Below are 15,850 nucleotides of genomic sequence, written 5' to 3'. Positions count from 1 at the left end.
GATATAAATAAGAAATGCATTGATATTTAATCATTTCATAATGTTACTCTGTCTTCATTCTAAACCTTATCAGAAGCCACAATCTTTTATTTCTTTTATGATGAAAAAAATACATATTTAGAATTAGCCAGCTGGGCTAGGCTTAGATGATACCAATTTGCTGGCAATATCCAAAGCATCGTAGTCAGGAGCCAATGGAACACATGCCTTCTCCCTCAGGTCTGATCAGGGCCTTGACCTTGGCCACATCACTGTCACAGAACTTCTCACGGCCTGTCTGACCTGGAGCTTGACCCCCACTCCCCACCTCCTGCCACGAACAAAGTGTGCTGCTGTCTTCTCTCTTCTTCATGGCTGACTGGGAGCCACTTGATGACGGCGCAGCTCTCCAGTTGTTTCTCCCGGGGGTGCGCTCCCCGGACATCAGGGTTGTCTGCAGAGTCGCAGCGCCCCGGGCCTCTGAAAGGTGGGTGACGTGCGGGTCTTCTGTTTCCTGTGGCTGTGGACGGCTCTCAGCACTGCTTCCTGGCCTGCAAAGCTTTTGCTTTGTCTTCGACTTTGGCAGGAGCAGGGGCTTCCTTCTTTACTTTTGGCACCATCTTCATGAAAAGGCAGAATCCACAATCTTTTAATAATAAATATAAAATGAGCTTTAAAAATCTCTGGAAAGTAGCTATTTTTTAAAGTAAAGGCAAAATAAAGACCTTCTCAGATAAACAAAAGCAGAAAAAACAGTTAGTAGGAGATTGCCTTATATGAAATAATAAAGGACAATCATAGCTCAATAAAGCTGTTGAGGGTATAAGGAAATAATAGAGGAAGTTTTACAAGCAGACAGCATTCAACACCACACAGTAATTTGAATCTACACAAAAAAACAAAGAGTGCCTGTGAAGGTAATTATGTAGATACATATAAAAGAAAGTGCAATCTTCTCTTTTATTCTCTTAAATGATTAAAAGGCCATCTCATAAAACCATGTGTATGTGTTACTGAACTTATAACATATAGAAATGCAATGTGTTTGACAAAAAGAGTACAAAGGAGGTGTTGGGAAGAAAGCTGTACTGAAGTAAGGGAATGACATTAGATAGTAACTTGTAGTCACAAGAAAAAATTAGGATAGTCAGAAATGATAAATAAGAAAGTTAGTATAACAAAATCCACAAATATATATTTGTTTTCCTTTGTTCTCTTAGCTTCTTTAAAAGGTCTATATAAGATTACACATAACATAAAATAATATTATATAGAGTAATAATAACAATGTATTGTTGGATTTGTAACATATACAGATGTAATAGGTAACAGCGCAAAGAGAGAGGGGAAATAATGGAGCTATATAGGAATAAAGTTTTTATATTTCAATGTAATCAAGTTGGCATAATAAAGTCAACTCTAGGGCCTCCCCGGTGGCGCAGCGGTTGAGCGCTGGGTTGCGAGGCTGCTCGCGGCCTCTGCAGTGCCGGTTCGATCCCCGGCTGCTCCCCAGCCACCGGAGGAGGGTCCCACATGGCGCGCAGACCTCTCCTGCCGCCCGCTGCTCCCCTCAGCAGTGTACTTCGGTCCTTCTGCCTGCTCTGCTCCCCGCTCTGGCTCTGGTGAATTCTCTCACCCTCCCGCGCTTCTGACTGTACCCAGTGCTTGTATAAATAAATAAATAAAAATCCTTAAAAAAAAATATATATAAAAAATAAAGTCAACTCTGTCAAGGTAAGAGGTATATTGTGTGTAGTCTTAAAGCAAACAGTAGACAAATAAGTTAAATACGTGTAACTTAAAAGTCATCACAGTAATTAAGATATTATTCTAGAAAGTGTCCACTTAATACAAAATAAAGCAGTAAAGGAGGAATAGAGGAATAAAAAAGTATGAGATAAACAGAAAAGAAAAAGCAAACTGGCAGACTTAGGTCCCACATATCACTATTATTATTTAAATAAACATTGGTTAATCTAATCAAAGTGTAGAGATTATCAAACTTGATTTAAAAAGACTCAAATACATGTTATTTATAAAAGATAATCTTGGGCCTCCCCAGTGGCACAGCAGGTTGAGTGCAGCGCTGTGAAGCTGTCTGCAGCCTTCGCAGCACCCGTTCAATTCCCGGCTGGCCAAGAAGATTCCCACATGGCGTGGCAGACCCCTCCTGTGGCGCCCACTGCGCCCCTCAGCAGTGTATTTCAATCGTCTGCCTGTTCTGCTCTCCACTCTGTCTCTGGTGAATCCTCTCACCCTCCCATGCCTCTGGTCTGTACCCCAGCTCTTGTATAAAAATAAATAAATCTTTAAAAAAAAACAAAAACCAAGTCAAATCTGAATGCACTTTAAAAAAAATAAAATAAAAGATAATCTTAAATTCAAAGATACAAATAGGGTGAAATATTTTTAAATGCTTTAAAATGATTACCAAGCCAAGAGCAACCACAGAGACTACACTAATACAGTCTCTATACTATAACAATATCAGTATACTGATACTTTGCTGATATCAGACTATACTAATATCAGACAAATAGACTTTAGAACAAAAGAAAATGTTACTGAGGTGGAGACTGATAAAAAGGGGCGATCCATTAGGAAGATTTAAATTATATATAATTATTATAATTATATACAATTATATGTAACTAATATATAGCTTAAATACATAACTATATACAATTACAAACATAAATATATATATATATATATATATACTTAACAACAGAGTCCCAAAATACATGAAACAAAAACTGAAAGAATTAAAGCGGAAAGTAGACAATCCAACAATAGTTGGAGTCCTTCATACTTTATTAATAATAGATAGAATTACAAGGCAGAAGACCAACAAGAAAATAGACTTGAACACAATAAACCAATTGGAATTAATAGGCACCTATAAGACACTAACCAACAACAGCAGAATGCACATACTTCTGAAGTGCACTTGGAACATTTCCATGTTAGATCATAGGGTAGACCATGAAACAAGACTCAATAAATTTAAAGGATTTAAATAATACAAAGTATGTTCTCTGAACACAACACAATTATTTCAGAAATCAATAACAAAGAAATTTGGAGGATTCACAAAATAAGTGTTAAGTTAAATAACACATTCCTAAATAACAAAGAGATTGAAAAGAGATCACAAGGGAAATTAGAAAATACTTTGAGATGAATGAAAATGTAAATGCAGTATACTAAAACATAGGATACAGTGAAAGCAGGGCTCAGGGGAAAATTTATAGTTATAAATGCCTCTATTCAAAAAAAGAAAGACTTCAAATCAATAACCTAAACTCCTAACTTAATGACTAGAAAAAAAAGAGCAGACTAAACACAAGGTAGGTACAATGAAGGGAATAATAAAAATTAGAACAGAACTAAATGAGCAGAAAATAGAAAGAAAAAGAGAAAATTGTGAAATGAAAAGCTGATTCTTTGAAAAGATCAACAAAACCAACAAATCTTCTTGTGATGAAAACACTCAAATGACAAAAACCAGAAATGAAAGAGAGGATATCATTACTAACCTTAAATAAATAAAAAGGATTACAGGAGATTACTATGAATAATCACATGCCCTTAGGCAATTTAGATTTAATGGACAAATTCCAAAAAAGATGCAAACTATCAAAGCAGGAAGAATCCTCACTGGCTTCTTCACAAAAATTGGATAGAAATAAAAAATCTGAATAGATCCATAAGGAGTAACAATTGAATTAGTAATTTAAAAACTTCTTATAGGGGCCTCCCCAGTGGCACAGCAGTTGAGCGCTGGGTTGTGAAGCTGCCCGCAGCCTCTGCAGCGCTGGTTCAATTCCCGGCTGCTCCCCGGTCACTGGAGGAGGGTCCCACATGGCGAGCAGACCTCTCCTGCTGCCCGCTGCTCCCCTCAGCAGTGTACCTCGGTCCTTCTGCCTGCTCTGCTCCCCGCTCTGGCTCTGGTGAATTCTTTCATCCTCCCACGCTTCTGACTGTACCCAGTGCTTGTATAAATAAAAATAATAAATTTAAAAAAATAAAAAATAAAAACTTCCTATAAAGAATAGCCCAAACCCAGGCTTCACTGGTGAACTCTACTAAACATTGAAAAAGAATTCATATCAATGTGTAAGAAAAAAAATTACAGATCAATATTCCTTACAGATGCAAAATTCCCCAAGAAAATACCAGCAAGCTGAATTCATCAACATCACAAACAAGTGGGACTTATCCCTGGAATACAAAGATGGTAATGTCTCAGATCTATAATTTGCCTGCTAGTTTTTTCTTTTTTTCTGACCCTTTGTTCAGTTTCCAAATATTCTTTCTATAAGTGAAACCATCCAATAATTTTCTTTTTCCTTCAGACTTATTTTGCTTAGCATAATCCCTTTCAGCTCCATCCATGTTGCTGCAAATGGCATGAGTTTATCTTTTTGATCGCTGAGGAGTACTGCATTGTGTGTATATAGCACATTTTCTTTTTTTTTTTTTTAAAGATTTATTTATCTATTTACACAAGCACTGGGTACAGTCAGAAGTGCGGAAGGGTGAGAGAATTCACCAGAGCCAGAGCGGGGAGCAGAACAGGCAGAGTGACGAAGTACACTGCTGAGGGGAGCAGCGGGCAGCAGGAGAGGTCTGCGTGCCATGTGGGACCCTCGCCCAGGGGCCGGGGATAGAACCAGCGTTGCAGAGGCTGTGGGCAGCTTCGCAGCCCAGCGCTCAACCGCTGCGCCACCAGGGGAGGCCCACACATTTTCTTTTTCTTTAAGATTTATTTATTTATGCACACAAGAACTGGGGTATAAGCCAGAGGTGTGGGGGGTGAGAGGATTCACCAGAGACAGAGTGGGGAACAGAACTGGCGGACCCACTGAAACACATTGCTGAGGGGAGCAGCGAGCGAGACAGGAGAAGGTCTGCTGTTCCGTGTGGGCCAGCTCCCTGGCCAGGGATCGAACTCTGCCGCAGTGGCTTCGGACAGCTTCAGAGTGCTGAGACTTAACCCCTTGTGCTACCAGGGAGGACCTATACCACATTTTCTTGATCCACTCATCTGTTTTTGTGTGGCCCCATTTTTGCTAAGCCTCAGGAGAAAAGGGGACTAAGCATAGCTTTGTGTCCCCTCCTAGGCAACACATCTTTCCCCAGAGCATTGATTTCTGGAGTAGGTACCACTTTATTATTGTGACCTAATATTTTGCTTAGAGCAGTCCTTGGGCACTCAGGGGTCACAAATTTTGTTTGGTGATTAAATATTTGTTACTATAGGGCCTCCCGGGAGGCGCAGCGGTTGAGTGCTGGGTTATGAAGCAGCCTGCAGCCTCTGCAGCGCCGGTTCGATCCCCGGTTGCTCCCAGGCCACCGGAGGAGGGTCCCACATGGCGAGCAGACCTCCCCTGCCTCCCTCTGCTCCCCTCAGCAGTGTACTTCGGTCCTTCTGCCTGCTCTGCTCCCCGCTCTGGCTCTGGTGAATTCTCTCACCCTCCCGCGCTTCTGACTGTACCCAGTGCTTGTATAAATAAATAAATAAATCTTTTAAAATAAATAAATAAATAAATAAATGTCTGTTACTATAGAAAATGAAATGATGCCCCTCCCTGCTGGGTAGCCCAGCGCTCCCTGTGACCTAGTCTGGGATGGGAATCTGGTAAACTTGCTCCCTGTGCCTGGTTCATGCAAAGTAACCACACAGACTGTGATCGGTGGTATCATGCTCCCAGGGGAAGCCACCATGGGTAGGACTTCCTGCCCCAATTCCCCAATGCACCTCCATTCTCTCCTCTCTTTGTCTCTCCTCCTTTCATAAACTCAGCCAGACAATGGGGTCAGACCTGGGGGGGGGGTGGGTCTCTGTTAAGTATCTCTAGAGGCCTGGGCGTGACTTCCTAAGGTGTGGCTTGTGATCCTGGGGTTTTAAGAGGCCCATTCTACAGACAAGTGGCAAGGAAAGCCTCCCTAGGGGCCCTGTCACAGGCTGATATGGCTATGAGGGCTAGTGGCCTACCTCTAGGGTGCCCTTGCTGCACACCTGCTTAGAGAGAAGACATTGGCAGCATCCTTAGGAAAGACCCAGTTGGGACAGACCAAGCTTCTAAATCCAGGAGAAACCTGGGCCCACCCACTGTAGATTCTCCACAGGGAGGCCACACTTTGCCAAGACTGAGCTTAAGCACCTGTTTTTCTGAAGAGTTCCTTTGCGAAGCCTGGTGAGTCGCAGTAGCTGTTGATAGTTGCTCAGCATTGTTCTGCTATGAGAAAAGGAGCAAAGGCCCTCCCTGACCCTAACCTCAACACCAAGCTTTTGGACTAAGGCAACAGTCAGAGCAATGCCACAGGGAGGCTGTGGTCATGGAAAAGAGAAAGAGGCCAGAGGCCAGGACCTGGCTGGGAAACAAAGGCCATCAGATAGAAAAGAGCATGGTTCATGCTCTTGGACCATTGTTCATGGTCCAAGAACAAAAGGGGGCCCAGAAGCAGGTTCTGGAAGAAAAGCTGAAACATAGCTCTGCATGGGAGTCTTAGGATGGATGAGAGTCTGAGGCTACTGGAATAAGTTCTCCTCTTCCTGGACAAGCAGTGGGACCCAAGAGCCATCCTCCATTTTGTTGTGTGCACACCTTAGCAATCGTTCTGACCCACATGGCCTTCTCTGTCTTACCTGGATACCAGATTCTCTGGGGTATGAGAGACCCAGGAGAAAGGACCACACATGGAAGAGGTTTAAAGGTCATCTTGACATGCTGGCCAGCAGAAGGGATCCTGCAGGTGACCCCTGAGGTTAGAGAGTGAGTTTTCCACTCAATGGGGAAATCTGTGCAATGAGCCTTGGCCAGCAGTTACATCTAACAATGCCTCTACTCCTGGGAAAGATAGGAATTTGACTGTGCATCCAAAAATGTCTTAAAAAGCATTGCTGCTACCTTTCTACTTTTCTTCAGGGAGCTGGAGCCCCTGCCCAGTGGCAGGGGGCGTCAGCTGGACAAACAGCCCAGAAGTGGGGAGTGGAAGTGAACTTCTATCGGAGCCCAGAGGAAAAAGCAAAACTAGGGTATGGTCGGAGGGGACACAGGAGGCAGACTCCATCTAAACAACCAGCTCACAGTAATATGTCCTGGCTGGAAATAGGCCCATGTACTATTGCTCCCCCTTTGCTCCCATATATATTTCTAACTTTTCATTCACTGAAAATGACCTCCTGCTCATTCGAACACAAGCCTCGGGGTCTTGGTATGTGTGGGTCATCTTGCCTAGAAGGCTCAGCCCCCTCGAATCTCCTACATGCTTCTTTGGCCCCTTTTCACCTTGCAGACATCCCATTCCCATATCCTCACCCTGGCACCACTTTCTCCAGCACTACTTCTCATGGTTTCTGATCCTATTCCTTCATCAGTATTTGCATTTGAGTGTGATTAATGTCAGTCTCCCCAACTAGCCCTTAGGTCTTCAAGAATAGGGCTATGTCTGCTTTGTTCGCCATGGCAGCTCAGACCATGGCATAGTGCCCAAGAAGAGGAGGATGGACAAGTTTCCATGAGCCTGGGTTCCTTAAGGAGGCCTCCCTGAGTCTAAGGGTACCTGAGAGCTGTCCCCAAGAGAGGCATCTGGCAGATGCCACCTATCCACTGCCCTTCCCCTACTGCACATGTAGCTGACGGATCCGAGGAGGCCATGAAAATGAAAGTTGATCTCAATAATGAAAAGGGACTGGCAAGAAAAGCACAATCCCATCCTCTACAAAAGCAGAGACTGGAGAGCCTGGCAGTGCCAGCTCTCAACTAGGGCAGCTGAGCTCAATAGACAACTGGAGACTGGTAGCCTCAAGATGCTTGGAGGTCAGGCTAGAAGAGATTGAACAGGTCATCAGCGAAGCAAACAGCTGGGAGACGGTCCTTGCTTTGAGAAAAGAGGGGAGAGGGAATAAGGGGAAGAAGAGTAGGGAAGATGAACTAGCCTTTTGGAATTTTCCCTGAGTTTACCTCTTATCTTAGTCTCCCTTGCTCAACTGTGAGGCTGCTTTTGGGGCCACCCCAGGTGTGTAAAAGGGGCCTGTGCAGGCTGTGTACCTGTACTGGGGATCAGAGCTCTCCTGGGCCCTGCGCCACATTGAGCCTCTCAGCCTGCCCCCTGGAAATCTGAAAATGGAAGAGAGAGAGAAAGGAAAAGGAGAGAGGGATATGTGAGCTTTGAGTTGCCAAGATTCCCAAGGAGCCCAAAGAAGCCAGAAACACCAGATTAGAGAGAAACAGCAGGGAGAACAATAAGAGAAACAAGCAGGGGTGTCCAAGTCGGCTGGTATTTCCCACCGGAAGTGTTCTTTCACCATCCACACCCTGCTCAGCCATTCTCAATGACCTGGGGTCCCAGGAAAAGCCGGGTCTGTGTCTGGGGAGAGGTCTGCTCCCTTCCCAAACAAAAGAGTTTTAGGATCTGTTATGGACACCAAACAAAGTCTTTAAATCAGATTAATTCCATCATGGAACAGGCTCAAGTTTTCCCAAGGAAAAGGTCCTATAAGCCCAACACTAAGTACTATTTCAGCCCTACAGAAGGTGTAGGGTAAGTGATGGCACAGTGCATGAAAGGTAAACAAGGAGGTGCCGCTAAAACCAAGGAGGGGCTTTCCAGAGGAAAGCTGGTCAAATGTAGCTGAACCCTTAGGCGGCTAAGAACAAGAAAATGCCGTCCTAGGAGGAGGTAGCAGGGTCAGGGAATGTGTGCACACGTGCATATGTGTACTTGTGCACATGTGTTTACATGTGTCAGGGGATGAGCATCCCCTGAGGTCATCTGAGGCCCGGCCCTCAGCAGGTAGAGAAGAAATGCTGCCCGAGGCTGACAGGACATGGGCACTGAGAGCTATGGTGAAGGCTCCAGAGCTCTGCTGCTCCTTTCTCGCTCCTTCCTCGAGACTGAGTGGTTTTTCCTGGGCTCTTCACGCTCACACAGACCGTGGAATCCAGAGAGCCTCACTGTTCTGTTTCTTCCACGAATCAGAGCCTGCACAAACCTAATAGTCAGTGAGGCTAATCACGTATGTTGAACGAACAAGAGACTGAACAAAAATAAACAGTGAACAAAATGTTGCACAAAGAAACAATCTCAAAGTGAGGCTGCGTGTTTTGGGAACAAAACCTTCCCTGGGGATAAAGCAGGGTCTCTGGAGAAGTTAATCTGTGATGGGAAGATACTGCTAGTGACACCTGCATCCTGTGTATCAAAACCCACCCTCACATCCTCCGATAATACCCACACACTTTACCAGAACCACCTATAGTTTTGAGTCTTTCTCCTGAAGGCGGTACACTCCCTGAGGGCCAAAATCTTACAGTTTATTCACTAAGATAGCGCCTGTGTCCATGGCAGCATGCAAAAGAAAGGACTGAACAATCTCTGTTCTCATTCCCGACTGCACCCTGAGGACTCTGGGGCCTGGCACAAGGGTACACACCACAAAGTGGGTCACTCCGTGGAGTCTCTGCAGCAGAGACCTCGCCCCCAAACTCCATCGAGTGGGGCCTGCACTCTTCTCTTTTCATTCTGAAGCCTCATATCCCAAGACCACACTGAGGCTGTCTCTTGCTTCCCAAACCCAGCCCACTTGACCTAGGGGCAGGGAGGGCGCCAGACCAGTTCTGCACACCGGATGCCGAACCCCTTCACTAAACATATAAAAGCTTCCTCATCCCAAAGTAGTCAGGAAGATTCACCCAGCAGACGCTGGAGCTGGGAATCTCAGGTTCTTCCTCCCCCTTCTGTTTCATCACCCACACTCTGCTTAGCCATTCTCAATGACCTGGGGTCCCAGGAAAAGCCGGGTCTGTGTCTGGGGAGAGGTCTACTCCATTCCTGAACAAAACAGTTTTAGGATCTGTTATGGACACCAAACAAAGTCACTGACATTCCCATCCTATGGGGTTCTTGCTATGGCGTTCTTGAAAAAACATTTTTTGCTCTCTGACCTCTGTATGCCAACCCGTGGTCCTGACCCTCCATTAGTCAGAGCTACACAGAGGAAAAAAGTGTATATACACAAAATTACTGTTAGCACCAAGGATCATTACTATCTTTTCAAAGGCAATGCGTGCCCTTATAGGAATGTCATTTTTTTCTCTCAGAACTAAGGACTAAGAACTAAGGAAAAGGAAGCTGAGGGAACCTGGCAGAGGCCCATGTTCCCTGCCAAATCTCAACAGGAGGTGAGCCTTAATGGCTTGTGGGGTCACTGTCCCCCCAATCCCTTGTCGCACAAGCCTGTGAGTTCCCAAGTGAATGCTCAGACAAGGAGTACAAGGGGCACAGGGTGCTTTCCCAAAAGGAAAAACTTCTCGCTTCCTTTCTTTGTGCCTCAGAAGACAGGTTCTCAGCACCACCAGGCAGACCCAGAGCGGTGAGCTGGAGTCTTGGCAATTGAAGGGGTGGTGTCTCCCCCAAGAGGCCCCACCAGGCTCTCTGGCTCTCTGAGTTGAGAACAGAGAGGACATGTTTGGTTTCATCACTCCACACTAAGGGCTGTAGAGGTTTCTACCAGTTAGAAAAGAAGCAGGTTGTGTAGCTCTGGCACCTGTCCCTGGAGTCCTGGATGGGTTTTCCAGCTCCTCACACCTGACTGGGTGCTGGGGAAGGGACAGCGCAGAGACTGCCTGCCGCTCCTCAGTCTGTCTCCACAGCTCAGGCAAGCCAAGGCGCACACCAGGATGGCCAGGGAGCTGCAAAGTACTAGTAAGAGCAGGGGCTCCTGGGTGGGCTCCTATCACATTCTGATAAAACTAGGGAGTAAAGGGGTTGAGTGGGGAGAGATAGTGTGGCAGGTGTGGTCTATTGGGAGCATGCAGAACAAGCTGCCCTTTTCTGCCTGCTCCCCACAGCCCTTCTTCCACAGGCTCAACCTGCAGCACAGCTCCCCAAAGGTGCCTTGGCAGGAAGTTTCTTTGACCCTGGCAATCGGCACTGAGCACTATCATTTGCAAAACAACTTTCAGTACAGGAGGGAGCAAGGATGAATTGGGAAAACCCTGCTCCAGTCCACCGGCTTCTGAGCCACTGCAGGTGCCACAGTCGGCATCCCAGGCCCTGGATGCAGAGAAATGCATGACCCAGAGTTTAAATTATGGTATCTCTACCCTATTTTCCACCAGAAGATCACCACTCCAGAGCAGCTGCCCCACACCAGGGGCTCCCACTCTCTTGCCCTCTTCTTAATTCCTATATTTCCGAGGGGACCCTGCCCCACACTACTGTCTAAACTTCCTGAAGTTTCTTGAACACAAGTGAGAGTTAAGAAGCAAAGTGACACTCTTCCCATAGAGGGGGGTGTTCTCTGTGGCTCTGGTGGCCTAGGCTTCATCCCTGCCCAGCAGTGGATTCTTAGAGCCTATAGGAAGTGCCAAGTAAACTCTCCAGTCTGCAGTCCAAATTCTGTATCTGTTTTAGCAATTGTATGTGAAGATGAGGCGCATGAGGAGGGTCCTGAGCCCCCCCAAATGCTCCCTACCGAGTCAGAACTCTCAGAGGGCTGAGGCCATACCTTAATCAAGTATTGTTCAAATATGTTGTATGGCAGGAAATAAGGATGCTAATCTCTACCTGTTCACCTGTACATCCTCAGCCCTAGGCAGGAAGTAGGCACCAACTGGTATTTAATGCCAAGGCTCATGCTGAGTGTTTTCATTTATGACACTTCATTTGATAAGATAAATGTTTGTTGAATTAAATGTACTTGATTCACCCTCTTGGAACTCCAGTATTGCCTCAATTTCTTCTTCTTCCTTACTCTTTCCCTGGGTACTTGTAGGAAGCAGGTGGCATTAATAGTAAAGCATTTACAGGTGAAGTGCTACTTTATTTCTCATGGAGAACTGAATACCCAGCTGCCTACCTGACAGCTCACTTGGATGCCTCTAAAACACAGCATATCAGGAACAAAGTCTCCATCATAGTCCATCTCCGTTGCATCCAGTGTGCACCAACGTTCAAGTCAAAACTCAGGGGTCTGGGCCTCCCTGGTGACACAAGGGGTTAAGACGCAACCTATGAAGCTCTCTGCAGCTACTGCAGCACAAGTTCGATCCCCAGCCAGCCAGGAAGCTACCCACATGGCGCAGCAGACCTCTCCTAACTCGCCCGCTGTTCTCCTCAGCAGTGTACTTCATCAGTCTGCCTGTTCTGTTCCCCACTCTGTCTCTGGTGAATCCTCTCACCCCCACACACACCTCTGGCCTGTACCCCAGTTCTTATATGCATAAATAAATAAATCTAAAAAAAAAACCCTCAGGGGTCTGCCTGACTTCTCTCTTTTTCTAGTTCTGTATAGCCAACACTTCAGCAATCCTTCTGGCTCCACATCCAGAATATATTTAGAAGATGAGCAGTTTTCAGCACCCTCATGCCCTCCTTGCTTCCCAACCCCCACCCCTGTCCTGGTCCAGTGACATCCTCTCACACCCAAATACTATCCCAGCCCCTCACTAGCTCCCTGCTTCTGCCCTTGCCCCTCAGGCGTGGCAACACATAAAAAAACAACTTGTGGATCTACCATTTGGTTTCAGAAATCCTACTTCTAAGAAACTATCCCACAGATACATAGGTAAAAATACAAAATGGCATATACAGTGAATTCCTCACTGTGGTGCTCTTTGTAAGAACAAAAGATTGGATACGGGGCAACTGCTGTGGAAGAACCATGGCAGTTCATATGCAGAGCACTGTGCAGATGCAAGGAAAAGTCAGGAGGATTTCCATTTCTGTTACAGGGTGATCTTACAGATATGTGAAAAAATGCAAAGTACAGAAGAAGGTTTGGAATCTGTTATCATTTATATTGAAAAGAGAGATAAATAAATGCATACTTTCCCTTATATTTTCAAAACACAATGGAAAAAATGACAAAAATGGCTTTGTCAGAGAGAAAAGAACAAGGTAGAAGGGAACAAAATGGAACCTGACCTCTCTCAATATACCTTGGTTTATTTGCAATCACACATAATTTTAAGAAAATCAAAAAAAAAGTAAGTTAGATGGCATTATTGTTCTCAATTCTTCACCTTTGTGGATTGGCTGCCTTTTGCCATGTGACTCCCCAACTCTCTAGCTGTGGCACTGTTTTCCAAACATGGTCTCAGCAAGACTTCCAATCCCACATGGTCTTATAGAACCTGAACATCTCTCCTCTCAAACTCGGGCAGGACTTTGTGATTGTCTCAATGACAGAATGCAGCAGAAGTAACATGTATAAGACTAGATCGTAAAAGATAATACACCCTCTATCTATCTCTCTCTTTTTCAGAACACTCTTGGGACCCCACAACCAGGTAGTAAAGAAGCTCAAACTAGCCCACATGGAGAAGCAGGAAGGCCCGCAGTAGACAACCAGTATCAACTGTGACACATGAAAATGGTGAGGACATGGTAGATGGCTCCAGTCCACAGCCTTCAATTGAGTCTTCCAGCTGAACCTCCAGACACTGGCACAGAAATAGACCATCCCACTGTCAGCTGTCCAAATTTCCGACCTACAGAATCTGTGAGCGCAGTAATGGCTGTTTTATGCCACTAAATTTTGGGGTAATTTGTTACACAGCCATAGTAACCACTCCCTTAACTTTGGGTTTAAATATTAATTGCTTTGACTAAAGGAACGCTAGCAGATGTGTCATTTAAAAGAGAGGCTTTAGGGCCTCCCTGGTGGTGCAAGGGAGTGGCATTAGGGCCTCCCTGGTGGTGCAAGTCTCAGTACTATGAAGCTATCAGCAGCCACTGCAGCACGAGTTCGATCCCCAGCCAGGGAGTTAACCCACATGGCACAGCAGACCTCTCCTGTCTTGCCTGCTGCTCCCCTCAGCAGTGTATTTCAGTGGATCCGCCTGTTCCGTTCCCCACTCTGTCTCTGGTGAATCCTCCCACCCCCCGCACCTCCAGCCTGCACCCCAGCTCTCGTATGCATAAATAAATAAAATTTATTTAAAAAAATAAAATTTATTTTAAAAAATAAAAGAGAGGCTTAAAATCTGTGTGTGTGTGTGTGTGTGTGTGAGAGAGAGAGAGAGAGAGAGAGAGATTAGGCCTGCCGTCTTGTGTGTCTGCATCACCATGGGGAGAAGATGCCCTGGGTCACCAGCTATCCAAGGAGGATGAGAGAAACAAGCAGCAGACCTGGACTCAACTGCAGCACAGAGTCCAGTCCGGATTAGTGAATTCTAGCCAGCATGAAATGTAGGTCTAAGAATAAAAATTGCTGTTTGAGCCACTCTGTTTTGAATGGTTTATTATGCAGTAATGATGATGGCAACAGATATCTAATCAAAAAGCAATCCTTACAAAATGAACAGAAACTGAGAAAAAAAGAGCTTCACTTTATATCCTCTTAATAGCATAACCACACAGAGAAGAAATATCTCTAAAACTCAAAATCACAGAACTTTGTACATCCTACAAAGATATAAACTAAGGATGAAAGAAACCACAAGGAACTCTTAAACAACATTCATTAGTATTATAGTTAGTAAAAATATGCAAATTATTCTCTTGAAACAAATACATACATACGCTACACACATCTTCTACATATATGCAAGGTTTGTTTAGATCTTGATTTGAACAAACCAAATCTAAAAAGTCATTTTTAAGATAATCAAGGAAAGGGCCTCCCTGGTGGCCTAGGAATTAATCTTAACACTACCGCCGCAACAGCCTGAGTTTAATCCACAGTCAGGGAAGTGACCCACATGGCACATAAGACCTCTCCTGTCTCATCTGCTCCCCTCAGCAGTGTATTTCAGTAGATCTGCCCGTTCTGGTCCCCACTCTGTCTCTGTGAATACTCTCACCACCCCACCCTGCCCCTCCAGCCTGCATCCCAGTTCTATGCAAAAATAAAATAAACAAAATCTAAAAAAAAAAAAAGAGGAAAATTGAACATAGGTTTTAGGTTATATTAAGATCTAGCTACTTTGTTGGCTGTGATAAAGGCATTGGAGTAAAATAAAAACACCTTTTAACTATTAGAAGGAAGTACATCCTCAAGTATTTGTGATTGAAATGACACGTATGGATGTTAACTGAAATACTCAAGCTAAGACAAATGTTGGAGGAATACAGATAAAAACAAGTTGGCAAAACACTTCATTGCTGAAGCTGGGTGGTGGGTTTACAGTCCATCTCTTCTCCTTCTATGTGTGTTTAAAATATTCATCTGCAGAGCACCTGCTGCCCCTGGGGACATGCACACTACAGAATGAACGCCAACACACCTCAAAGATCAGCATGACACCAGCCACCGAGGAAGGACGGGCCTATAGTGCATTCCCTCCACAGGGCACAGAGGCTAATGTGTGGCTGGAGTGCCAGGAGCGGTGGCCTCTCCAATCCAGCCATGGCTCTACCACTGTCCTCAGCTAGCAAACCCAACCCAAGCTGGCAAGACGTTGGCCTGGAGAGCCCAACACTGGCCACCCGAGGTCAGACATAGGGGTCTGGGAAGTGGGCTCACAGTTTTGCAGCATAACTTCTGAAACAAGCACACTGCCTTAGTTATTATCCCATTTAGGGGACAGAGTCTGGATTCAATAAGACCTTCACCTGTCTGGAAAGGATCTCTAAGCACAACCAGAGAAACATGGCAGAGACCCAGGCAGGCCCCCACAGACTCACACAGGGTGCACAAGTCCAGGATGAAGGGAAAATGGTCCTTGCACGGAGATGACCAGCAGGAGGCTGAACAAGGGCGGGGGGTAGTGCCAGAGCATGCTCAGAAAAGTATAGGAAAGTGTTGTCAGGCTGCATGAGCAAAGGGCACTTGTCCTTCAGACTGTGTCAGTCACAGTCCATGTGACATGCTGAGCTCTGGCCTGAGCCTCCCTGCCCTTAGGATAGTGAAGCC

At 45.3% G+C, this 15,850-nt stretch overlaps 1 long non-coding RNA gene across 1 annotated transcript; it reads left to right on the top strand.

The window, feature by feature from the left end:
* Positions 1-316: 316 nt before the first annotated feature.
* Positions 317-13,903, top strand: LOC119260235 (uncharacterized). Its single transcript, XR_005128725.2, has 3 exons — positions 317-466; positions 4,135-4,219; positions 13,259-13,903. It is a non-coding gene; the product is annotated as an uncharacterized LOC119260235 (long non-coding RNA).
* Positions 13,904-15,850: the final 1,947 nt, after the last annotated feature.

The sequence above is a fragment of the Talpa occidentalis genome, unplaced genomic scaffold (assembly GCF_014898055.3).
Source record: "Talpa occidentalis isolate TD23 unplaced genomic scaffold, MPIMG_talOcc4v2.1 talOcc4.10, whole genome shotgun sequence".
NCBI lineage: Eukaryota > Metazoa > Chordata > Mammalia > Eulipotyphla > Talpidae > Talpa > Talpa occidentalis.
The sequence above is the reverse complement of the archived record's forward strand: the minus strand, read 5'-3'. Positions and strand labels throughout refer to the sequence as shown.